Here is a 14,544-nt window from a genome sequence, read left to right on the forward strand (position 1 = left end):
GAAACTATGAGGGGGATGTAGTGCATCAAATGAATACATGGTCCATTAATACCTTTAGACTATAAGTCTGCTAGCGTATTCCACAAGAGTAAGTTTAGTCAGTGGTTATCATCTCACCTTGCCAGATAATTAGTCACCCTTTGGTATGATACTGACTGGTCATCCAGGTGCCTATCGACTACCTAACCTATACATAGCTAGTAGTGGTCTGATACAGACACACCCTATCCGGCTGTCTAAGTAAGAGGGGGAATACTTAATATAGTAAAAATTACCCCACCTAATCATTAATGTCATCGAATAGAGTTTTACTCTTCGTTCCTATCTCATACACACCCTTGATGTTATCCAATATCCAAACTTAACTAATAATATCTTTTGCGTCTTAGGTTATAACTAATGAAATTCAAATACCTGTAATCATCACAAAGTTTTTGTCTATGTAAGATCTTTACAAGACAAGTCAACACTCTTTCATCTTAACTCGAAGCAAATGTCTTTGGCAAACCTTAGTTTGCACTAGACTAGTTTACTATTTGTCATCAATATATTCTTCACGATGTCATCTCGATATATGTAGTGTCCGTAGATCCGGGCTAGTCAATTTAGAGACGATAAGCGTCAAAAATGACTTTTTGATAAAAGAGTGTTTAGAATAAATAATCTTAACCAAGCTGTATTATATGTCACAAGGTTTTCGTACATATAAAGAACACTGAAATCTGAGTTATAACGAAGAAGTTATGACCTGTCGAAGTTTTGCGACAGATTCGACACGACGCTATAGGACATAAATAGTGAATTTATGATAGAGCAATTTTTAGCCTTAGCGATCTAAACGAAAGTTCTAGAATACGTTAAACCGAGAGTGTGCATAAAAGGAACGTCCAAATCTGACTTCGTATGGGGAATTTATGATTTTTCTAAGTTTCAGCTTAGCAGTATGCAGCCCAAAACTCGATATTTAGATCGAGTGATTTTTAGCCAAAACAATCTAAACGAGAATCGAAGATGTCATTAATAGTAGTGCAACGGTAAAAAGAAAGACGGAAACGGACGTCAGATGAAGAAGTTATGAATTTATAACGGACTTTTCGTGTCCCGGCCTACTAAAAATATAATATTAAAAATGAATTCAAAATTAGCCGACGGAGTCTAAATGAAAGTTGTAGAGCACAATCTCACCTATGCATGGATATAAAGAACGTCGAAAATGGAGCTCGTTTGCGAAAGATATGAATTTCTGAAGTTCGGGGCACGAACTTCAACCTCTGTCAGAACTCACGACGTGAACATAGAGTTCACAACGTGAACTCAGTGATTGACACCTTCAGAGCCTGATAGACTGATGTCGCGACTACGCACCGGATGACGACCAAGTTCACGACATAAACTAGCCTGGTTCACAACATGAATAGCGAAACTCAGCCCTATAAATAGAAATCGAAGGCAGTCGGTTTTGGTTGCTAATTTTTCAACCTCTCTTCTACTTTTCTCATCATTAAGCCTACTTTTAGCTCCCCGAAGTCCCGATTACATCCCGACACCTGAAGCAAGTCCCGAATGCCCAAAGATCCTGAGAAAAAAAGTTTTCAAGCCGAAGCTCTGCCCGCGAGAAGTCTGGTTTATGAGAAAACATTCCGGTTTCATTGAAGAATATTACTTTAAGAGCCATAATGTTGTCCGATCATCGTCTTATCATGTGAGTGTATAGTCACTTTCATCTTACACATAGATATGAAGTATTTTATATGAAATACATAATATATATTGTTTGTTTATTTGAGATGAATGTTGAATGAATGATTTATACAGGTTTTAAATGATTTAAACTGCTTACGTATTTTATATCTACAGAAAAGTTGGGTAAAACATGGGTAGATAAAATAGTAGGTATATGTTGAAAGATGAGTTGGATAAATGAAATGATCAGTGATATAGATCATGAGATGAGGGTGAGGGATGAAATATAAGAGAAGCAAGCGTTGGCCCCCCGTCATTCAACAGAGTATGGATGACAACCATGGACTATTCTAGACGGTCCATGGAACACTAGCAGGCTCGCAACTTATAGGTGTTGTGAACTATATGTTCATCAGTTGTACTCTAAAAAACCATTGAATAATATTGTCGATAAATGAGAGCTATGGACTTAGCACATGTTGTATAAACCCTGACAACTATAGACTTAGTGCCTGTTGTATAAACCATGGCGACGATGTGACTTCGTGCCTATTCCTTAGGATGAATCCTTAGGAATGAGTGATAGATAATTCTTAAGGTAAATCCTTAAGAAATAAATAAGATAATGGGGTTGGGAAATTTGGTTGACTGTTTAATGTTTAAAAATAATAAATTTATTATTTGTGGGTTGAAAACCCTATATGCTCACCAGACTCCCAAGCCTGACCCACTCAGTTTTTCTTTGTATTACAGGTAGTGGCACCAGAGCACAAGTTGGATGACTTATCAAGATATTTTGGATTATAGATCAGTAGTTGTAAATAACTGTTGTAAGGTCTATTTTGTACTGTTTATGCTTTTGTTCTGTATCGGAACATGGCATCCTGAGATTTTTGTTATATAATGCAAAATACATTTCTTTAAAGAAATGCTTTGATAAATTCTTATCACATTTTGTTTTGGGAACAAATTCTGCAACTCTTTTAAATCAAAGGATTACTCGGATTTTATTTTAAAAGCATAAATTAAATCGGTGTTTTCTGGCCGTGAGAATGGGCATGTCACAATATATAGTATGACTATACTATTATTCAACTTATTTGGATCTAATCATCCTTATATGTCTTACTTTAGAAACTAGACTAGGCTAAATCCTTATCATCATCCTCCAATACCAACTATGTTTAGGCAACACTATCATAATTTAGTGCATTCTTTTAGTGCAAAGTATTAGGTATTAATATCCATTTATCTTCCTCAATAATAATACTTCTATTTTTATTATTATGTAATAATACTATATACGCATCTTAACACATATAGAACCATATTGGTTTGCACCTCATATGTCATCAAATATACATCTAATACATATTCCAATCAATAAACATATAATTCATATATAAACTTTCAACAAATATTTAATACTTTTAATAATTACTTGTATTAAAATCATGTTCATGAAAGTAACTATGCACTCACATGATTGAGGTTGAAGATCCTGGGGAAGCTAGCTTATATGCTAATACTTCAGCTTATCCCTTTTTAAACAACCTAAATACAAATATTACTATGCTTCAGTATTCATTCGTATTTATACTATTTTCCAAATTCTTCAATAATCCTAATGAATACATATGAATCTATCAAATAAGGAATAATCAGGAAAACATCATATCGGAGGTAGAATTTTTTTGGTATATATATATATATATATATATATATATATATATATATATATATATATATATATATATATATATATATATATAATATTTTTTGGAAAATCCACTTTAAATACCTCACTAGATCTAGCCTAGACATCACTCCCATAAGTAGATTAATCATTATTTTTACTTGGAATCACTGATAAATCTTATTTATAACTTCATAATAACGACTATGTATATAAATATAAGTTACACTTAAAGAGAAATAAGTGTAGCTTAACTTACAAAGTTTTTAGCGAAAACCGGAATTTACACAGGCGGAAATCTGACCCGAAAGCTAGTATTCATCGGGCTCCTAGAGATCTCAGAGCCTTGCTAAAGTACTCTAAAGACTAAGAAAAATCAGACTCTGAAACAGAAAAGTTTCCAGAGAAAATATTAGTCTGGTTTGTAAAATGTGGTTGAATTCGCAGCTATTTATAGCAATCTAGGGTGAGGGCATCGCACCACTCAACCATATGTGTGCCGAAGTTGGCTGGTGTGGCCGGTCCCTTGTGGTGCCACGTGCCTCGCCCTTAGTTCTCCATGTCGTATTGTCGATCACAACTTCGAAAATGCCATGTATCCAATTGTCATGGCGCTATGTTTCACACGCTCATTAGGCCACATTATCTTTTCGGTTGGGAGACTCAGTCATTGGCTTGCCACGTGGCGTGCTCTCGAGATGCCATGTCATCAAGTCTGGTATTTTCTTGAAATCTTTGAACATGCATAACTTTCACATACGAGCTCCGTTTTCGACGTTCTTTATATCCCTAGAATCCTCTCAATGAGCACTAAAACTTTCCTTTAGGTATTAACGACTAGTTCTCAACATATTTTAAATTCATATTTTGTAGAGATTAGACTGTTCATGTTCGTGTGAAAATCATAACTCCTTCTTACAAACTCTGTTATCCACTGTCTTTTTATTGACGGTTTCATATTTACGAGATCTTCAACTCTCATTTATATTATTTTGTGTCGAACATTGTTGTACTGAAACTTCAAAAAATCATAACTTCCTCATACAAAGTCAGATTTGGACGTTCTTTATATGCACATTTTCGTTGCTATGATTACTATGACTTTCGTTTCAATCACTTAGACTAATAAGAAATTTATCTCTAATTCATATTTTAGGATGCACTTTGTCGTATAGGGTTGAACACAAAACTTTGAACAATCATAACTTCTTGACATGAAGTCAGATTTGAGTGTTCTTTATACCTACACAATCCTCATCATGACCACTACAACTTTCATCAAGACATAACATTTCAAAGGTCATATCTCAACTAATAGAATTTTTTGGAGTCCTTCTTTCTTCTGTACACCACAGACGATGACATTTCCCTCCAGATGCATATCCTAGAAATATGCACTTCATTGCCCTCATCTCTAGTTTACCATCATTCACATGAGCATAAGCAAGGCATCCAATCATTCGTAAACCAAAACTCTTAGAGGGTTTCCCAAACCACACCTCTTGAGGAGAATTATAATCCATTGTAATTGATGGAGATCTATTCTCTAGATAACAAATAGAACTGACTGCTTTTGCCCAGAATTATTCCGATAAATCACCAGATAATTGCATGTGCTGAGCATGTTCGACCAATGTTTAGTTCATCAGTTTTTCCACTCTGTTTTGATGTTGTGTTAGCCATAAAACATGATGCCTCATTGTACCTTCTATTTTGTAGAAGTTCTCAAATAAATCCTTGCAAAACTCTAACCCATTTTCCGTTCTAAGTGACCTAAATTGATTCACGGTTTGTTTCTGAACGATCATCTTCCACTCCTTGAACCACCCAAACACCTCATCTTCATCCTTTGTATTCAAAAAGTACACCCATGTCTTCCTTGCGTAATCATCGATAAAAATTACAAAGTATTGGCATCCACCACGAGACTTGATAGGAGTGGGATCCCATAGATCTGAGTGAACACATACAAGAATCTCTTTGCTTGATTATTTAACCGAATTGAACTTCACCCGACGTTGTATCTCTTGAGCACAAGCTTCACTAGGTTTAGCATTACTATTTGCATCTCCATCAAACAACCCCTTCTTTCTCACATGTCCCAAATATGATGTCACAAATTTCTTTCATCATCATATTGATCCAATGATTGCGATATAGTCACCGTTTCCCTAACCGAACAACCTTACAAGATATAAATCCCATGATGATTCAATTTTCCCTTTATAACTACAAGAGCACCCTTGTAGACTTTTAACCATTCACCCTCTTCGAAATAATTCAATCCATCATTTGCCAAAGTACCAAGAGAAATTAGATTCTTTGGAATCTTTCCGACGAATCAAAAATCTAGTTTCCTGACTATACCATCATGCATATTGATTTGCACTATGCCACTGCCCTTAATACTGCTCACCCAATCATCACCCTTCTTGACTTTTCTATTCCAATATTGGAAGGAGTCGAACCAATCACGATTACATGTCATATGATAGGATGGTCTGAAATCCAAGACCTAATCATCATCAGAACTAGACGTACACACAATCAAATTTTCACTATCATCCCCTTCATCAAAATTTTCTAAATTATAATAGCATTGTTTTTGCTTTATGTAACACCTAACTTTTTAACACAAGGTACACCCAAAAATTTTCACTTTTTATTTAGTAAAACACATTGATGTATGCTTACATTAGCACTCCAGTACAAGTAGTTATCAACATGATTGGTTCAAAGAAAATTAAATACAATGATCTGATCCAGGTATCACAATCTCTTTATTTCTTTCCTTGCTTATATAAATTTACCTGTAAAACACACATCATAAAAAGGATAAGCTATAAAGAGCTTTGTGAGTAATCCTTATTTCAATTGACATAATAATTATAAATTAACTATTTTCTTTAATTATAGTAATAACGGACTTACAATTATTCAAACTGCCATAATATTTTCACAAGATATTTATATTTCATTACTCATATATTACATTTCTATGCTTCCTCTCATTTTCTTTACTCCTCTCTTTCTTATACACACAACCTATCTTTCGGTATCTCTATACTCATGCTCTATATCCATCTACATCTCTATACCCTAACTCTTTCTCTCTCTTTCTCTCTCTCTCTCTCTCTCTCTCCTCTTCTCTCTCTCCCTCTCTCTTTCTCTCTTAGTAACTCATATTTATATAATATATCTCTTTCTACATTTCTATCTATTTATTTCTTCCCATGTCTCTACCACTATTTTTCTCTCCCCCTCCCTACATCTCTACCTTGATTTCTCTCACTCTCTATATCTCTAGCTTTATCTCTTTCTTTCCTCTCCCTCTTTACATCTATAACACAATCTCTCTCCCCCTCCCCCTTTGAACTCAATCTCGCTCTCTCCTTCTCCCTCTATACATCTCTATCTCTATCTATTTCCCCATTCGCTTTCTATATTTCTATCTCTACCCCTCTCTCTATCTCACTCTCCCTCTCCTTATCTACATCTCTATTTCTACCTCCCTCTCGTCCTCTCCCTCTTTACATCTCTAAATTACAATTATTCTAACATATTAAATTGTATAATAATACTCTACTATTTATCTCAGAAATTCTCACTCCTTAGCTCATATAATAATATTCAACTACATGACTCAAATAGTAATAAAATACTAACATCCTCATTTATCCTATTTAATAACTAATATAACATCAGGCAGTTATAGTTTTAATTAACGCAATTACTCTACTCATATAATATTAATGAATAATAATTCAGATATAATACTCAACTCTAAGTATGCACAATAATTATCATGTATCTAGATAACAATAATCTAGAGAAAGATAATGTTACTCACTTGGTTAGTTAGTGAAAACTAACCATTATTCTGGCCTCCACCTTAGTGCTGACTTTCTATTCATCATTTCTCCAACCCTATTTGGATAATATATCAAGTTCATTATAACTTGTCTAATCTTATCACTATATCCATAGCAATGATCAATTACCTGATCACTAATCAGGCTCAGTAACTATTTTTCACCTAAACTAGTCGCATTTTCAAATATAATTCACTATCGAATTTACCCCAGAAGCTGTAAGTTAATTTGACAAATCTCGATAAATTAGGGTATTTCACCCGAAATGACCAGATTAACATTTAACCATTCATCGAGTTCGTAATCGCACCGTATCACGAAATCCAATAACACATACTCGGGTCTAGTGATTGTCTACAATTATCACATAAACACGTTTACGTAGAACGGGGTAAAATATACCTTCGTTGAACCCGTAAATAAACTTGCATACTCTCGTACACCGGTATAACTTCATCGGTATAATATCCAAAGAATACTTCCCGAACATCATCTCCATTGGAAGGTGTCAAAATCTCTCAAATGAAACAAAAACATTATACTTATACCCTTCAGTGTTCACATCGTTACCATATATGTGTCACGTTGTGATACTTAAATGAATCCCGGTTTCACCACGTGTCATACTCTTCTGTCAATTGTCTCAGTCACTTGCCTCGTTTCACGTCGTGACACTTATATTGTTGCTTCGTGAAACATATACCTTCACATTGTGGGAATCAAAAGTTGACCGTTGTCTTGACTTTTGTTGACTTTTCTCAAATAGCAACGTACTTTCATATCAACTTCAAATGACCATAACTTCCACATACGAACCCCATTTTGACAAACTTTATATCCACGAAACAGTCTCAGAGTGAATTAGCATTATCTTTCACAAGTTCCTGATCTAACTCTACTTATTTTATGATATAACACAATAAGTACAAGAACATACATATTGCATCTCTGAATCATCATCAGTTCACTGTTTTAAGTTTACTTCAAATCAAGGGTATACCAAACATAAACTTAAATTCATAATCTTTTCGGATTCTCAAGTCATAATCTCATTTTATTACATGACTCATTAGTCTTTAGGTTATTAAATGTATCGTAATAGTTGTTGTCATGAAAACATGTGTTACAAGTTCGCCTCTCCTTAAAAGGATCATGTCCTCGGAATCTCTTCGGATTCTCAAGTCACAATCTCATTTTATTATATGCCTCATTAGTCTTTTCTCAAACACTCTTTAAGTGTCTCAAGCACTCTTACTCTTTTCTTATACCATATAATAATCGTAGGTATTTTAAATTAGTTTTATCTGAAACAAAATCTAATAACTCATTAATCATTTATCTCTATTATACTAGTACCTCAATTATGTCTGATATCGACTCATCATGTCGATTACCATAATCCTACTATAGTGTGTTTAAAACTTTCACTATTTGTTATAACGTTAAAATTTTTGCATGTATCTCAAACATGTTTGTAACTCTCCAAATTTGGCCGTTAAAGACAATTATGCTACTAAAATTATATTGATTGCTTAAGCAATTTTCGAGATCTCAAGGACAAATATCAATGTATGTTCTCTCTCAACTCTAACCATCTCTACTGATAGTATCTTATTACTACCAATTACAACTCCTAATTCTTTTCCACTGATAGTATTCCTTTTACTACCATCTACACTTGATTATATCATTTGGTTATTCTCAACTAATAGTATTTCACTTACTATTAGTCATAACTTTAAGTTATGAATATTCACTCCTCTTAACTCATCATCCAATTCTCATTAAAAACATAATTCAAAATTTAACTTTAACGGAACTCAATAATATATATATATATATATATATATATATATATATATATATATATATATATATATATATATATATATATATTCCAATTATAATAATAACTACAACATACATTAGTTAAATAAACTCTCAACACTTAACTCAACTTTGTAAATACAAGAAATAACATATTATATGATAATCAAATAATTTTTCGATTCTTGATAATGATATCAATCATATGATGATATCATATCCTCATCAATTAACTCATATAAGTTTTTTCTTAAATCATTTCTTTTTATACTCAACCAAAAGCTCGTATTCTTCCTATATTCATGGCTCTTTCTTCAATCTTATTTCTCAGGTTATTTCACTTTCTATTTATTACTCTAGTTGTATTTCCCAAACTTTATATTACTTGATCTTTCTTAAATAATTCTCATTTCTCTTACAAGTTTAAACAACTCACTTATTTAATGTTTAGAAACCCCTTGTGTTTTAATTTGCTATTCCTTTCATCTAACTCTTTGGTAGTGATCAACTATAATTGCTAGGGAAAGTGGTCCCAACAATTACAAAATCGATGCTTTTCTCTTAAAGTATCATCGTGTCATGACTTCTAATTTAATATATCTACTCATTCGCTAACTCTAACTCCAGTATATCCATTTTCTCTTTTTTGTGGCTTTATTTCTAACAACCAATAAAATTTCTCATCTCATTTCCATTTTACTCATTTAATATATACTTCTTAAATATATCAAACACCATAAATTATTAGTTATAATAGTTAGAAACAATTCATCTCATATACAATTTGTATATACTATAATTACACAATACATAAAAATATTAGAAATAATAAGTTATTTCACTCATTCACACATATCGAATGAGACACAAATCAACTCTATTTGTGTCACGATGTACTAAAGTACCTTACTACCTATAACTTTACTATTACAGTTGTACTCTTTACAATTTAATCTTGTTATCCAAACAATTTCGGATATTTACAACATATTCTTACTAATTCTAGTTTTAAGGATATCAAAAATTCATTCACACATCCATGGAAATGACTAAATCACATTTTTAGTCATATTTTTCTCTCAATATCACTAACACATAAAATTCATATAATTATAGGCAACAACTTTCTAATGCCGAAAACTCATTTATAATTATAATAGTTTTACAACTACTCAAGCCATCACTTTAAATTAGCAAACCTCATAAATTGATTTACAGCCACTCTAGCTACCATTATAATCATCACAAGATACTCCTTATGTGACATCAATTCTCTCATTAATCAACATCACAAGAAACCCAACATGTAATATATTTAATAACTCTACACCATTATACATAATCTTTCCACTATATATCTATAATATATTTACTTCACACTCACTCAAAATATTTTACCATAAAATACTCATAATGTGGTTTACCATACTCATTCTTTCTATTCACGGAATATTGTCACAAAAAGCTCAATTGTGACTCACCATACTCTATTATATTATTAGTTAAATCTCTCACTCTTAATACTCGAATCTTACCTTCATGACATTATTCAACAATAATTTAAGACATGAACACTACAACATTCTTTAGTTACATATAAACTTAAACTCGAATACACATTGTGGCCTAATCCCAACCACACCATGATCTTATCACCATAATTAATCATATAGCAATCTACTTTCAATTCCTGTCATGGAAAACTTCGTCACTTCGTGATAACTCAAAGTATGTTACCATATTTATTCATTCTTTGTAACCATGTCACGATGTAACCCTAACCGTATCGTGGTAATTCAGTCACGTCGTGTTATCATTCTCTCCACATCGTGATTTCTAAAACTCAATTATAACATCCTACTTTATGACTACGTCGTGTTCACTCTCCTTTCATGTCGTGATTATCAAAGTGCATTGCTATTTATAAATCTAACTGCATCACATATCTTGGATGACTACTCCATATATATATATATATATATATATATATATATATATATATATATATATATATATATATATATATATATATATAATCATCACTCTGCGTATCTCTAGTCACCATGCCATGTATTCCATTATGGATCTCGCGATTATGCTCTACAATCTTTATCTGTAATGCTCCATGACATTATTTACAGGGAAATAATATAAATATTTATGTATCTCAGAATTCTCCATATGTTAATTAATTAAACAACTCATACTCACCATATTAGATTAATTATCATCTCTTCTCTATAGTATAAGATGAGGAATCTATTATAAGAATCTAATTCACTTAAACCACGACTAGGATACCAACTTGTAACACCCAAAATCTAACACAAGGTACATTAAAAAAATTATCTTTTTATTTAATAAAACACATTGGTGTACGCTTACATTAACAATCCAATACTAGTAGTTATCAACAAGATCAGTTGAAAGAAAATTAAATACAATGATCCGATTCGGGTATCACAATCTCTTTACTTCTTTCATTCCTTATATAAGTTTACCTACAAAATACACATCATAAAAAAGATAAGCTACAACGAGCTTAGTGAGTAATCCTTATTTCAATTCACGTAATAATTATAAATTAACTATTGTCTTTTATTTTAGTAATAATGGACTTACAACTACGCAAGCTGCCATAATATTTTAACAAGATACTCATATTTCATTACTCATTCTTTACATTTCTATAGTTCTTCTCATTTTCTCTACTCCTCTCTCTCTCTCTCTCTCTCTCCTATACGCACAACCTATCTTTCAGTATCTCTATATTCATGCCCTATATCCCTCTATATTTACATACACTGAATCTCTCTCTCTCTCTCTCTCTCTCTCTCTCTCTCTCTTTCTCTCTTTTCCCTCTATCTCTCTCTTTCTCTTTCTTTTTCTCTTTCTCTCTTAGTAACTCATATTTATATACTTTATCTCTTTCAATATTTCTATCTATTTATTTTTTCCCATGTCTCTACCACTCTATCTCTCTACATCTCTAGCTCTATTTTTCTCTCATTCTCCTTCTTTATAGCTCTAAGTCAATCTCTCTCTCCTTCTCCTTCTCCCTCTCGAACTCAATCTCTCTCTCCCTCTCCCTCTATACATCTCTATCTCTTTCTTTCTTTCCCATTCCCTCTCTATATTTCTATTTCTACCTCTCTCTCTCTCCTACTCCCTCTCTACATCTCCACTCTCCCTCTCTCTCTCTCTCTTCCTCTCCCTCTCTACATCTCTAAATTATAATTATTCTAACATATTAAATTATATAACAATACTCTACTATTTATCTCATAAATTCTCACTCCTTAGATCATATAATAATGTTCAACTACACGACTCAGTTATAGTAAATTAACAACACATCTTTTAATACCACATTTTATATTTCGAATGTACTCTTTATGAATATTACATTTCACCATGTATCTCAATTACATACTTCTATTTACACAAAATAGTAATAAAATACTAAAATTCTCATTAATCCTATTTAATAACTCATATAGCATCAGAAAGCTATAGTTTGAATTATCATAATTACTCTACTCATATAATATTCAAGATTAATAATTCAGATATAATACTCAACTCTGTGTATGTGCAATAATTAACATGTATCCAGACAACAATAATCTAGAGAAATATAAGGTTACCCACTTGGTTAGTTAGTGAAGACTAACTATTATTCAGGAGTCCACCTCATTGTTGTTTTTTTATTCATCATTTGTCCAACCCTAATTGGACAATATATGAATTTTGTTAGAACTTGTCTAATCTCATGATTATATCCACACCAGTGATCAGTTACTTGATCACTAATCATACTCGGTAACTATTTATCACCTAAACTTGTCACATTTTCAAATATAATTCACTAACGAATTTACCCCACAATCCATAATTTAATTTGAAAAATATCGATAAATTAGGGTATATAACCCGAAATGGCCAGATTAACATTTAGCAATTCACTGGGTTTGTAATAGCACTGTATCGTGAAATCAAGTAACACATACTCAGGTTTAACGATTCTATACATTTATCACATAAATGAATTTACGTAAAAATGGGTGAAATATACCTTCGTTGATCCCGTAAATAAGCTCACGTACTCCCGTACACTAAGTATAATCCCCCGAGAATACTTCTCGAGTAGCATCTTCAATGGAACGTGTCAAAAAAAACCCTTATGTTTATACCCTTCAATTGTCACATAGTGAGAACTATTACAAGACATGTAACGACCTAAAGACCTCATATTTTGAGTTAAAGTATGTGTTTGATATACCTTTGATTTGGAGTAAACTTAAAATAGTGAAGTGATGATGATTTGGAGATGCAATATGTATGCTCTTATACGTATTGTGTTATATCAGAAAATGAGTAGAGTTAGGTCAAGAAACTGTGAAAGATAATGCAAACCCACTCTGATACGGTTTCGTGGATATAAATTTTGTCAAAGATAGAGTTCGTATGAGAAAGTTATGGTCGTTTGAAGTTGAGATGAAAGTACGTTGCTATTTGTGAAAATTCAACGAAGTCAAGTCAACAGTCAAAATTTAATTCCCACGACATGAAGGTATACGTGTCATGATTTGACAATATAAGTGTCACGATGTGAAATGAGGCAAGTCACCGAGACACTTGGCGGAAAATATGAAACGTGATGAAACAAAGATTTATTTAAATGTCACGACGTGACACTTGAACCAACACCATTATTCCTTTTCTTCAACAATGGAAAGTCTCTTCTAAAGTGCCTATTTTTCCTTGTAGTTATAACATTTGATGTAGGCTTTAGATTCAGAACTTGACTTCCCTCTGTTTTCTCCATCTCTATCTAATGTTCTTCATTTGCCTGTGAAAAAATATGGAACATTCATCTATGTCATACAACACATGAACATCCACAACACACATGATCGAGCACCATGAGGAATAGTGGAGCATCATGAAGCACATGTGGCACATCATGCACACTAGTGGCCCAACACCCATCTTGGTGGCACATCATGGTGTATTCCTTGAGAATCACCAACTTTTGATCATCCTTGAACCATATTGAGTATCATACAAGACTTCATATCCTACATGGCTCATCAGGGATACCATGGCTCTTCAAGGAACCAAAATGGTGCATCTTGCATGATGATGGCCCATCTTGTCTAAGGATGGTGCAACATCCTTCAAACTTGGCACAACTTCTTTCACTTTGTTGCAACATCTACAAGAGTGGCATAACATGGTCCCAACACTTAATAAAAGGACACAACTATGCATCAAGTTCCTCCATTCCACTCCCAATTTCTCCAAAACTCTTCCACATGCCCCATACCCCCTTTTAGATGACTCGTTCCTTTGTCACTTGATCCGTTCCTTTGACACTTGATCCTTTCCTTTGTCAAATAATCCATTCCATTCTCATATGATCTATTCCTTTGTTACATGCTCCATGAAACCTAAGTGATTCAT

Source organism: Lactuca sativa, chromosome 9 (assembly GCF_002870075.4).
Source record: "Lactuca sativa cultivar Salinas chromosome 9, Lsat_Salinas_v11, whole genome shotgun sequence".
NCBI classification, from domain to species: Eukaryota; Viridiplantae; Streptophyta; class Magnoliopsida; order Asterales; family Asteraceae; genus Lactuca; species Lactuca sativa.